The sequence below is a fragment of the Carex rostrata genome, chromosome 15 (genome assembly GCF_964058835.1).
Source record: "Carex rostrata chromosome 15, lpCarRost1.2, whole genome shotgun sequence".
Taxonomy (NCBI): Eukaryota; Viridiplantae; Streptophyta; class Magnoliopsida; order Poales; family Cyperaceae; genus Carex; species Carex rostrata.
Genome location: NC_135932.1, coordinates 8937142 through 8950661, shown reverse-complemented (window position 1 = coordinate 8950661; position 13520 = coordinate 8937142). Strand labels below are relative to the sequence as shown.

Here is a 13520-nt window from a genome sequence, read left to right as displayed (position 1 = left end):
TATGGACAAATAACTTTTACATTAAAAACATCTTGTGTTCATTGTTCGGATGAGTAAGAAGCCTCTCTATCATCTCTTTCCTCCAAATTTTCACAATATGAATACTGTAAATTACAAGATGAATACTATAAAATTACAAGATAAATACTGTAAAATTAACAAATCATCTCTTTCTTCCATATTTCCAAAAGATGAATACCGAAAAATCACAAGATGAATACTGTAAAATTAACAAAGAAAATTGTAAAATTAACAGATCAATACTCCATATCGCCTCTTTATCATCTATTTCATCCAGATTTCCACAAGATTAATACTGTAAAATGACAAGATGAATACTGTAAAATTACTGAACCCTCGTTTCTCTTCCTGGATTTTGAGTTTTAGTGATGATCTATCTGTACTGTTCGACTTTGCCTCTCCTGAATTTTTTTTTGCATCCCTTATGAATGTTTGATTTGTAATTTAAGTTAAATTTAATATTAAAATCAAATAAATTTCTTAAATTATGATTGGTAATTAGAATTATAAGTTAAAACATCAGAAATTACAAGTTAGAATATTGAAAAATATAAGTTAAAGCATTTTTTTTTATCAAGTATTCGATTAGTTAATAGATTTAAATCCAATTTGGTATTTTTTTTGTCCAGCATGACAAAAATTATGAATCCGCCTGTCTACAGGGGTCGGTTTTGAAGCACAGCCTTAGGGGATAGGATTAGGGGTGTTCATCGGTTCAACCGAACCGAACTTGGCAAACCAAAGTTATAATTCGGTTTTATAAATAGAACCGAACCGAATTAGCATTGCAACCGAACCGAAGTTTTATTTCGGTTTGTTCGGTTCAAACCGAAATATATTAATTTTTTATTTAAAACAATTGATTTATAATAAACCAAAGTATATTAAGAAATAAACCGGAGTATTAAGAAATAAAATAAGATATTTAGAAATAAACCAAGTATTTAAAGCAATTGATTAAGAAATAAACCAGAGAATTAAAAAATAAACCGGGGTGGTTCCGATCAAATTCATATTATATGAAAGTTCGGTCGGTTCGGTTATTTCGGTTTTGAAAATTTTCAAACCGAACCGAACCGAAGTTATAATTCGGTTTTGAAAAGCCAACCGAACCGATTCGATAAACCGAAATAACCGAACCGTTTAAACCGAACTACTTTGGTTCGGTCCAAAACCGATTAAACCGAACCGTTTGAACACCCCTAGATAGGATATGGGCAATATTATTTGTGCTTCGAGATTAGTGCAGAACGTATTTGTTCGGTTTAAATTTTCCAAACAAAAAACGCTCAAATTTTTTATTATTATTATTATTTTTTTCCAAAAAAACACTCAAAATTTGAGATATGTCAGAGGATACAAATTGAACTTAATCTCCAGTCAGTTTGACCAGTTGAACTTGCTCATCATTTCTGTTTTCTGAAACAGCAATCTTTGCAGGATAATTATCTGACGAGTAGTCATCACCAAATTCCCCGCAAACCGAGAAGAACGAAGGTGCTAAAGCAAGCCATGTGTAGTCAAGTCCCTGACTCCCAAATGATCTCAGATGAGATCGGTGCACGAAATGAATAAATAAATGTCTCCATTACAAATAGTCCCACCTTCAAGACAAGTCCACAAGGGAAATAAATCTGCTGTGATTCTAAATCCTGTTATTCGAAATCTATCCATTTATCTGTCTGGAGATTCGTGCATAAAAATAAATGTTGTTAAAATTTGTGCATTTAAAAAAATGAAAGTTTGAATTTGAAATCACAGGATCCTGCGATCCTTAAGAATCACAGCAGATTTATTTCCAGTCCACAAGTACTCCTGCACCAAATGCACGTACCTGCCGCTTCAACACCACTGTCCGGCTGCCCCGGAAATAAGCAATCTCGTACGTCGTACCTTGATAGCTTCCGCTAGGTCGGCTAGGACGCCAGCTATACGTCATGAGAGAGCAGCAGTTCAAACATCACGCCATGCGTAGACAACCTACTGGGAGCTAGTGGTTTGCTAACGGGTTACCCGTGACCCGTTCCGGGTAACCCGTTAGGGGTAACGGGTAGGGCGGGTAGACGGGTAGGACGGGTACGGGTACAACCCGCAACGGGTAGACGGGTAGTTTTTCCAAAACCACTACCCTACCCGTTTATTACCCGTACCCGTTGCGGGTTGACGGGTACGGGCGGGTTTTTTTTTTTTTCCTTTCTGTTTTTTTCTGAATTTTTATGCTTTGAGATTCGTGCCAAGTTAAAGGACATCCCGAATGGAGTTTAGATATAGGAGTCCGTTTTGAGATTCATGCCAAATTAAAATTGATGACTCAGATCTCATTCTACAAAGTCAGGTATTGCACTGGATCTGAATTCTATATGGTGCCGCCAAAAAATTTTTGAAATTCAAATTTTATAACGGGTCAGGTACGGGTACAGGTAGATGGGTACGGGTAGGCGGGTACGGGTTGGCGGGTAGACGGGTACGGGTTGGCGGGTAGACGGGTACGGGTACAACGGGTTTTTTTCAAAATTATGTTGTCCGGTCCGTTTATTACCCGTACCCGTCTACCCGTTTGTACCCGGGCAACGGGTACGGGTACCACGGGTAACGGGTACGGGCCGGGCAAAACGGGTTCAACCCCTAACGGGTTTAGCAAACCACTACTGGGAGCTACTCTGAGCACCAGCTTAACCCTGCAGGCTGAAGATACATTACGGGCCTGTTCGGCCAGATCACTATTTACGTGGGAAAAAAAAAATTCAGTTGAACTGAATTTTTTTTTTCTTACGAAAACAGTGTTTTTCAGTTCAAATTCCGTGCCCACGCCCATTCCCATTTGTCGGCCGAACAGGCCCTACAAGTTTCTCCATTCCTCTCCTGCCACGTACCCTCAATTAGTCTAGTTTTCAAATCTATTGTGTTGGCGAAAGCAGTTGAAGCAGTTCATAACTGTTTTTAATTAATTTTAATTAAAAAAATATAATTTTACAAATACTTAACATCTATAATTTTTCTTTGTTTTAATTAATACTTGAGAAGGGATCAAAAATCTTAAACGTTGATTCAAACCGTTCAACATTATTTTCATATTAAAAATGTGTTTGGACTCCAAATATTACATTTTTTTGGAAATTATTTACCATTTATTTAAATTTTTTTAAAATCGTTCATTTTCAATGATCTATGATTATATCAAAGAAGCACTTTTGTACACATCATAACAAATACTAAAAAATTTTAAAAAATTATAAAATTTGGTCTCCAATCACATTTTAATATAGAGATCATCTTGAACGGTTCAAATCGACTGTTTTTAAAACAAAGAAAAATTATATTGCTAAGTATTTGTAAAATTATATATTTTTTATTAAAATGAATTTATTGTTAAAAACACATAAAAATGGATAATTTTTATTCGTTATTATAATGATAAAATAAATGCTTAACTGTTAGAAGACAATTAATTTTCTATCTGCATGCAAAACAACAAAAAAAAATTCTGAACAAATAAATACGACGATGTGGACATTTGAAAGCTCAACTCGACCCATTATCTTTTTAATTGGTTAGTTTGACCAATTAAACTACAACAAGGAAGAGTAAAGAGGCCTACGGGCTGTCAGGAAAGCCGAAAAAGAAGAAAAAAGAAGAGTAAAGCCAAATTTTTTATATTTAGAAACTGAAAAGAAAATTCAATTATTAGAAAATAAATTGATTATTTTTTTTTGTCAAATAGGCGGAACCGAAAAGTTCAATCTCGCAAGTTCACATCAGTAACATCAAAATTTTTATTTCGAAAAATAAAAGGAAATTATAATAAAGTCCGCAACAGGGCATAATTAATTCATAATAGCACGTCACAAGTTCACATCAGTCCCTCTCCCTGAAAATCTCTGCTCCCCTTTGTTTCCTCTTTAACCCATGCATCCTTTTACCTCCCCCTCAGGCCTCATCATCAGCTATAAGATGAAAATCATCAACTACAACTCAGCAGAGTTTCTTTCCACCGCGACAGTAACAACACCAATTAGTGAACACCCTGTAACAAAAACAATGGCGGGGAATGCTCTTGTTAGATCATACAATGACAACATCCGCCCCCTGCTTGATGCTGTAGACCGACTCCGTCGACTTAAAGTGACTGATGAGGGTATCCAGCTCCCTACAATTGTTGTAGTCGGTGATCAGTCAAGCGGAAAGTCGAGCGTGCTGGAGTCTCTTGCTGGCATCAGCCTACCACGTGGCCAAGGCATTTGCACACGGGTACCCCTGATCATGCGTCTACAAGGTGATCCCGACGCCACTGAGCCGTTGCTCCATCTAGAGTACCAAAACAAAACTGTGCCAACGACCGAGGCTGGGATCACAACGGCTATTAACGAGGCCACCGTTGAGATTGCCGGTGCAGGAAAGGGAATCTCTGATGCACCTATTACACTCGTTGTCAAGAAGAAAGGGGTTCCTGATTTAACCCTGGTGGATCTCCCGGGGATTACCCGTGTTCCGGTTCATGGTCAGCCCGAAGACATCTACGAGCAGATTTCTCACACAATCATGGGGTATATTGCTCCAAAAGAAAGCATAATATTGAATGTGTTATCAGCAACGGTGGACTTCCCCACGTGCGAATCTATTCGAATGTCTCAAAAGGTCGACCCACATGGAGAGCGAACCCTAGCAGTGGTTACCAAGGCTGACAAGGCTCCCGAGGGATTGCTCGAGAAGGTCACTGTGGATGATGTCCGCATTGGCCTTGGCTACGTTTGCGTCCGAAATCGGGTGGGAGATGAGACGTATGAGCAGGCTCGGGGTGAAGAGAAGCGTCTATTTAAATTGCATCCTTTGCTGTCGCAAATTGACAAGTCAATGGCCGGTATTCCGGTACTTGCCCACAGGCTCACTCAAATTCAGGCATCGATAATAGCAAAATGCTTGCCTGATATAGTTAAGAAGATTGAAGAGAAGCTTCACAGAAGCATGTCTGACCTAAATGGCATGCCTCAGAAGTTGTCCAATAGAGCTGCTGCTCTTAAGGCAATCTTGCACATCTTTAAAATTCTGAGAGAATCTCTAGAGAAGTCACTCATGAAAGGGGAGTATGATGAGTTTCCTGATGAGAAAAGCCTCCATGGAGCGGCTCGTATTTATGAGATGCTTTCAAGCTACTCTAGTGAACTCCCTTCCAACTGCCCGACTACCGATGATATGTTTCTAATGGAGGAAGTACGCGTTTTGGAAGAGGCCAAGGGAATATGGCTTCCCAACTTCCTGCCTAGGTCAGCTTTTTGTGTCCTTCTGAAAAGGAAGGTCGGTACCATCTCCCATAAACCACATGAAGTGATCAATGCTGTTTGGGCTTACGTTGAGAATCTCACAATCCAGATAATGTTGCGGCATCTTCAAAACTTCCCGCAAATTCAGTCCTCAAGCCAAAGAGTGGTGCACAATCTCATTACTAAGTTGAGCGCCAAATCGTACGAGTTTGTGAAGAACATGATTGAGATGGAGTTGTGTTCCGATTACACGTCAAACCCGGACTACATGAAAAGGTGGACTGAGTTTATGGAGAAACAGGGAGACTTCATAGAGGCGATAGACGACCACTCCAAACCTACTAAGGTTTCCCTAGAAGCCTTTGGAGTGGTTGAGGTCGGACATCTTAGGGCGCATGCCGATGTAGCCGAGCAAGCATTTGACATAAGGATGAGGATTACTGCATATTGGAAGTCAATTGTACTGAGATTGGTTGATGGTGTGGCGCTGCATATCTTGCACAGCATAAAGAACATGGTGGAAACTGAACTGGAGGTTGAGCTTATTAATGAGCTGGTGGGACCAGAAATGGCTGGAGTAGAGAGGATGCTGGAGGAATCGCTGGCAACTGCCACAAAGCGGGACCGGCTCAAGAAGAGTGTAGAGCTCCTGAGGGAGTCCAAGGGAATTGTGGCCAACGTCATGGATCGTATTGTTGTGGAAGGCAAATGATGGGTGTTTGTTTTCTGTGAATTCAGTGGGTTTTGGTAATATGATCATATTTTGTTTAGTTAGTTTATTAATCTATGGTTATTTTGTGAGGTGTGTTGGGTGTGGTCTTTCGTAATGGGCTAGTAGGTTCTGAGGCTTTGACGATATGGTGGTGCTTGACTGCTTTTCAATTATGTATTAAGTTGTTATCTATGTTTTATCGTTGTTATCAAATGAACTTATCAAGATTTTAATTAGTACCTGCTTTTCTTTTCCTGTATTATGACAAACACTTTCTTCGTATATATCATTATTAAAATTCCACTTACCATATAATTATTACATTTCAGAATCAGTTTCCTGCTTGGCAGATTTCTGTTTTTTTTTTTAAATTGCAAGTCCTTCAGGTATGGCGCTTGTTGTGGATCTGGAGTTAAGTGGAGATTTGGAGGTATGATAGACTGCATAATTTATACTTTATAGCCTGATTTGAGTTTCTTTATGAAAAGATATTGTTATTCTAATAGGGATTTTCAGTTCTGAGTACTGTGAATACTCTTTCATTGTATTTAAGTGGGATAGTTTTGTTTCATCTGGATCAGATTTGGCATTAATTATTTGCTTTTCTTCTTCGGAGAAAAATAGATTTTAGTTATGTGCTTTTTAGAGAGCCTGTGTTTTCAAATATGTATTAGAGGGTTTAATTTAGAATATCTACCCCGCACATTGTGATTATTTGTAATGTAAATGAATCACAGTGTTTATCAGGAAGAAAGGTGTATGCAAGGTACAGGTGGAATAAAATATTTTAGATTAGTAATTTCTTGTACCTCCTTTCAAATTTGAGAATATTATAAGTTTATTAATTACTAATCGATATTCTGATGCAAGAGATACAAAGAGATACTTAGAATAGAGATACTTAGAATAGAAGAAAGAGAGAATTGAATTCAGAATGATTTCATATTTTCTATTATGGTTTTCTTTACATGCTATAGACCTTTATATAGGTGGTTTTACATGGTTGGTTAGCATCCTAACCAATTCTGTTAAGTATCTAACTAATTGTTTGACCAGTCGTCATTCCCAACACTAATTCTTGACAATGTTTGACTGGTCAGCCTTTACAATTTCTACATTGTCTTCTTTTGACAATGTTTGACCAGTCATCTTGGGTGAATGTTTTCTTGGTGCTGCATGCAAAAAGCTGGCATACATGTTATGGTACCAGATCGATGTTCTTTCTATTTCTGTGTCCAAGCCTGACTTTATGAAGAAGGAAGCTCCAGCAATAAGTTCCATCAACAGAAAATGTTAAACAAATTAGTAAATAGTAATGAGGGATATTTGTTCTAATATGCATGGTACATTGGTTCTTGTTCAGCACCTATTCTGTGTCATTGTTGGTTGGTACAGTACTGTAACCTACATGTGTGCAAATCTTTCTTTAATAAGTGATATTTTTTTTCCGAAACATCGGATCGAGGAGGTTGTGGGTTCCAATGTTCAGTTTCAGAAAAATGATTTTATATGAGAAGTTGAAAGTGATCAACCAGAAATTGAGAAGAAGTTCAAGCTTTATTTAATTGTTCGGTTGTCACTAACTTTTTTTACAAATTGCCAGATGGTTTTGTTCGGTTCATGAATCATGAGGAAGTACGTGTCCATCTGTTTGAATTTGATCTCTGTTCATTTTGTTTTTACTGTGCGCCTTAAGAAGCTTGTATTTGCCTTACAATGTTGGAAAATAATGGATTTATCAAAAATTTTGAGAGAGGAGTTAATAGCAATGTCTTTTTTTTTTATTAAAGAACTACAATACAAAGGAGTTATAATTTCTTCTTCTTATGTGTTTTTTTGAAAAACTTGACAGAGACTGCCAACTCATCAAGGAGTTGAATTTAGTTGGTGGATGAGTCTATGGTACTATGCATAACATGGAAGGAAGGGTCCGTACTACAGATCAATATATTCGTACGAATATTTACTTACAGATCAAATTTTACATTTTTTTAAAATTCTTTTTACTATTTTATAAGATAGGTAGAAAATCACTTGATATCTGCAAATTCTGGACCATCCAAAAACGATGATTTTCAACCTATCTTAAAAACTAATAAAATAATTTTAAAAATTGTAAAATTTGGTCTACAAGTATATATTCATATTTAAATCATGTTGAATGGTTCAGATCGACCATTAGGATTTTCAAAACGAAAAAATTTATCCGTAGTATGAATGCATCTGTGCTATGCATAGTAGCATAGACTCACTCATGGTAGATTGTGGTTATTTTATAGACTCACTACATGATGAACATGAACCCCCCATGGACCTATATATAATTTATAGTAGGCTAGACCTATTTACATTAGACTCATCTGACTTGGGCTTGGGCTTGATCTTTTTGTTGACGATTTATAATTGGATCAATTCATTCCTGGGCTACTGGGCTCTGACTCTGAGGAGATAAAATCCGACATGAAAGTTTGATGTATACCCATAAATTTTTTATAATTAGATATGAGTGAGTCTATGGTACTATGCATATCACGGGTTGTTATCGTGCTACGGCTCTATATTAGAGTTTTCAAATCCTAACGGTCGATCCGAACCGTTCATCTTGTTCTCCATATTAATATGTGTTTGGAGACCAAATTTTACATTTTTTGAAAATTTTTTACTATTTTTTTAGATATTTAGAAAATCACTTGATCTGAAAATTTTGGACCATCCAAAAACAGTGATTTTCAATAAATCTAAAAAAATAGTAAAAAAATTTCAAAAAATATAAAATTTGGTCTCCAAACATATATTAATATGGAGAACAAGAAGAACGGTTCGGATCGACCGTTAGGATTTGAAAACTCGAATATAGAGCCGTAGCACGGTAACAAATCGTAATATGCATAGTACCATAGACTCACTCATTAGATATTTTCTCATCAAAACATGAATTTTGATATTTACCATCCAAACATCAGATTCTTTTATTTCTTTAATTATTAAAATAATGTGGATTGTAGTTGCTTAGTTAAATAAACTAACTGATGACTGTTATTTTCTTAAAATTCTAAAATGATGATTTTACCTTTTTCCTCTGTATGGTCTAGTATTTCAATCATTCTTTGCATTAGTTTTTTTTTTTTTTTTTAAATAACTTCTTCCTTGTGTCCAAGATATTATCTGTCCACATGTTTACTGATTAGAAAGTACATTGAATTGATATTTTTCTAACTCTTGGGAGAAGGAAGGACATATTGGTAATTTTAACCATTGCCATAATTGTGATTACTGATTAAACATATTTAACTACATTAATTATCATTAGGCAAACCATTTTCATGGATAAATATAAAAGAATATGATATTTGAATGGGTAAATAGTAAATAGTAAATAGTAGAGATTGTATTTTGCAGGCAAAATGGATAGATGATGTCTTTGGGATGAGGGTGAGACTTGAGCTGGTACTTGGCTCTTCTACCTTCGCTGGATAGATTCACTTTTGAGTTAATACAGAGGATACACATTCCTCAGTGACTGTGTCACGGTTAAACAAGGCCCATTGAGCACTCACATAAGCCGAACTATTCGTCCCCCTTTTCTGAATTGGGGTTGTATGCACAAATTCAATTTTCTTAGTCAAAGTTATAGCCGTTTAAAGTTAAAAAAAACGATGCTTCTGTGCAAAAACACTGATAACGTACAGATGCTTTATGCCCGACTTAACAACGGCATAAGTGCATCGATGTTTCATTGCCAAAACATCGATGACGCAACCATGCTCTTTGTCTCTTCTAACAAATCTGCTCCGAAAATCTTCCCTTTTAAAAAAAAAAGATATATTTGAAATTACTCCTGTAATTCTTCTAGGGCTTATTTTCAGTGCATTAATTGTATGTAATTTTTTTGTGTTTTTAAATGAATTATGGTTATATTTATAGATCACCATAAATGTACTATAATATCCAACCTATGTCCCTCTACATGCTCATAATTTTTTTTTTTTCAAAAGCTTAAGAGATTATTCAAGAATTACTCATATAATTATTTTAAAATACATTTATTATTTATTGTATGAGTTTGCTTATTTTTTTAATGGATTACAGTTTCATTTATTATTCAAAGATCATTAAAATTATCTAAGATTGTTCAATATGTCATTTACACGGTAATTATTATTATTTTTTCAAAATTCAAAGAGATATATTAAGAATTACGTTTACAAATCTTCTAAAATGTAGTTATAAAATATTTTATGTTTTTGTTGATGTTGATGTTTTCAATGAATTATAGTTACATTTATGATTCAAAAATCATCGAAAACATAAATTTATGATTCATAAATTCAAATATATCTCAAACCACAGGATTTCATAATTTTTGTTCTAAAAAAAATTCCAAACCGTGGACTAGGTTCACAGTTTGAAATAAAAATTCCAAACCGTGAATCTAGTCCATGGTTTGGGTATTTTTAATAAAAGCCAAGAAACCTGGTTAGATTTGATAATTTCTAATTAAAGTTGGATATTAATAAAAATGTTGGCTCTGTAAGTAGGGGTGGCAAAAAAGCTCGTAGCTCATGGCTCGATTGTGACTCGCACCTGACTTGCTCGCTCGTTACTCGACTATGTTGTTAATGAGCCATCTTGTCACTAGCTCGGTCTAAAATTAACAAGTTTAAGCTGGGGCCTAGCTTGCTCGCGAGCTAGCTCGGCAAGACATCAATTTGTGAATTTGTATGACTTTGTGTGCTTTTTATAGTGTCTAGCTCGGTCCAACTTGGTTCAACTTGATCCAAAAAGTTCATAGAATTCATTTTCTTCTTAAAACAAGATCAAGTCAAACCCAGCGAGCCAGCTCATCAGCTCGTGAGCTAGCTTAAACTGACTTGTCACGATTTCAAGTTGAGCTTTTAGCTCGGACGCCCTAGATCTAGTTTGCTCGACTGTAACTCGGTCCAGAATTGACAAACTGAGCTCGGACCGAGTCAGCTTGTTGCCACCCCTATCGGTAAGCAAACAGGAGAAAAAAAAGTGGCTAACACTACTAGAATAATCGTTTATTGCATGACAACGAAAATGGCTTGTTGCATGGCCTTTGGCATGCAACAAGCCCCGAAATGGCTTTTTGCATGGCCTTTGGCATGCAAGTGCAACCATGCAAATGACTTCCATACAAATAGTCAGTATTTACAAGGACAGCCATGCAAAAAGTCTGTTACATGAGAATTGTCATGCAATAATTAGCAATGCAACTACTTTGAGAGTTGACCCAGTTTGGAGTATATGCAAGGGAATAGAGTGCGGGTCCCATCATACTATTTGCAAGGAGCGGACGTGGGTCCCACCGTAGTATATGCAAGGCAAGGGAACGCGGGACCCACTAGACTATATGCAAGGATAGATAACGTGGGACCTTCTTGATTATTTGCAAGGTTAGTTAACGTGGGCCCCATATGTTTATTTGCAAGGGAGATGATTTCGTTATAACATGGGAGGAATATGTAGTTATTATATGGATGACAGCAATGCACGGATATGATTGATTTGCACTTTTTGCATGCACATAAGTTACCAATATTTGCGTGAAAATCGCGATGTCTAAAATGAGCTAACTGGAGGCAATAAAACATAATCCAATTTTACAATCCTCCCTCCCTGTACCAATATGGTACCAATTCAGTGTTGTTTACCAATTTCCAGATTACCATTCAACAAGATTTACATATAACACATAAAAGAGTACATCCATAGAAAATAACGAACAAGATAAAAAGATTAATTAACTTTGATATATAACCAGAAGACTATAGTTATCATACATTTTTCCAACATTATAAAAGCAGTAAAACAACACCTTTCAATCAGTTACCAAGATAAGAAGATAAGAAGAGTAACTTCTATATATAACCAAAATATACCCACCTTTCAAGCATTAACAAAATAAAACAAACTCCCACTGAATTTGCAAAATATACCCAAAATATTACCAAAATAATTTACCCTTACTATTGCCAACCACACTAGACCTCCCTGCTTCATGTTGAAGGTTGATTGACCAACCAATCAGACATTGCAGCATCATGTCCAACAATTTCTTGTACATTCTGAGAACTCAGCAATGCTTGGAAAGGTCCCTGATTTGGTTGTATAGAACCAGCAGCATCCTATGTATATCAAATTATTGTATTAGAACATGTTATTATTATAACAATTATTTATGCAGTTGAAGCCTCTAAACAACTTATTATTATTTATCATACAATACTATTACCAATTAAGGGAACCAAGTTACATTGAGCTTGTTTTTACAAATGTTGCAGTTGATGCCACAAGATAAGTTAGATAAGTGCATTGTTCAACCAATATTGTAAATGTACTTACATGATTGAATTCCATTTCTAGCTGTGATGGTACTTCTTGAGATGGTTGAGATGTGAGATCATCCTGTCAGATTGGTAACATTAAAATCACTTAGATTTTTATCTGAGGTTGTTAGATGTGACTAACATCAGTTGAGAGGTGGGACCATGCACCTAACCAATATTCCTTACTAACCATCAGTTGTTGGTTCATAAGTGGTGGGTGGTGCATAAGTTAAAAATGTGAAAGGACAAAGGTAATTAGTTGTTTTAAAAGTCAGTTGTTATAAAAAGTGCAATCTAATATCCAACCTATGTCCCTCTACATGCTCATAATTTTTTTTTTCAAAAGCTTAAGAGATTATTCAAGAATTACTCACATAATTATTTTAAAATACATTTACTATTTATTGTGTGAGTTTGCTTATTTTTTTAATGGATTACAGTTTCATTTATTATTCAAATATCATTGAAATTATCTAAGATTATTCAATATGTCATTTACACGGTAATTATTATTATTTTTTCAAAATTCAAAGAGTTATATCAAGAATTACGTATACAAATCTTCTAAAATGTAGTTATAAAGTATTTTATGTTTTTGTTGATGTTGATGTTTTCAATGAATTATGGTTACATTTATGATTCAAAAATCAACGAAAGTATAAATTTATGATTCAAAAATTCAAAAATCTCTCAAACCACAGTATTTCATAATTTTTGTTCTAAAAAAAATCCCAAACCGTGGACTAGGTTCATGGTTTGGAATATTTCAAACTGTGAATCTAGTCCATGGTTTGGGTATTCTTAATAAAAGCCAAGAAACCTCGTCAGATTTGATAATTTCTAATTAAAGTTGGAAATTAATAAAAATGTCGGCTCTGTAAATAGGGGTGGCAAAAAAGCTCGTAATTCATGGCTCGATCGTGACTTGCACCTGACTTGCTCGCTATCAGCTCGCTTATTACTCGACTATGTTGTTAACGAGTCAGCTCGTCACTAGCTCGGTCCAGAATTAACGAGTTTAAGTTGGGGCCTAGCTTGCTCGTCAGCTCGCGAGCTAGCTCGGTGTGAATTTGTATGACTTTGTGTGCATTTTATACTGTCTAGTTCGGTCCAACTTGGTTCAACTCGGTTCAACTCGATCCAAAAAATTTGTAGAATTTATTTTCTTCTTAAAATAAG

General features: G+C 35.7%; 1 pseudogene across 3 annotated transcripts in view; it reads left to right on the top strand.

Moving 5' to 3' along the window:
- The first annotated feature begins 3991 nt into the window (after positions 1-3991).
- Positions 3992-13520, top strand: part of LOC144566672 (dynamin-related protein 4C pseudogene) — a 36748-nt pseudogene continuing 27219 nt past the window's right edge. For 2 of the 3 annotated variants that reach the window (XR_013515253.1, XR_013515252.1), the window contains exon 1: positions 3992-6092. The product of XR_013515253.1 is annotated as a dynamin-related protein 4C pseudogene, transcript variant X2 (transcript). Of the gene's footprint in view, positions 6118-13520 lie in introns of all 3 variants that reach the window. The other variant, XR_013515254.1, reaches the window with a different exon arrangement.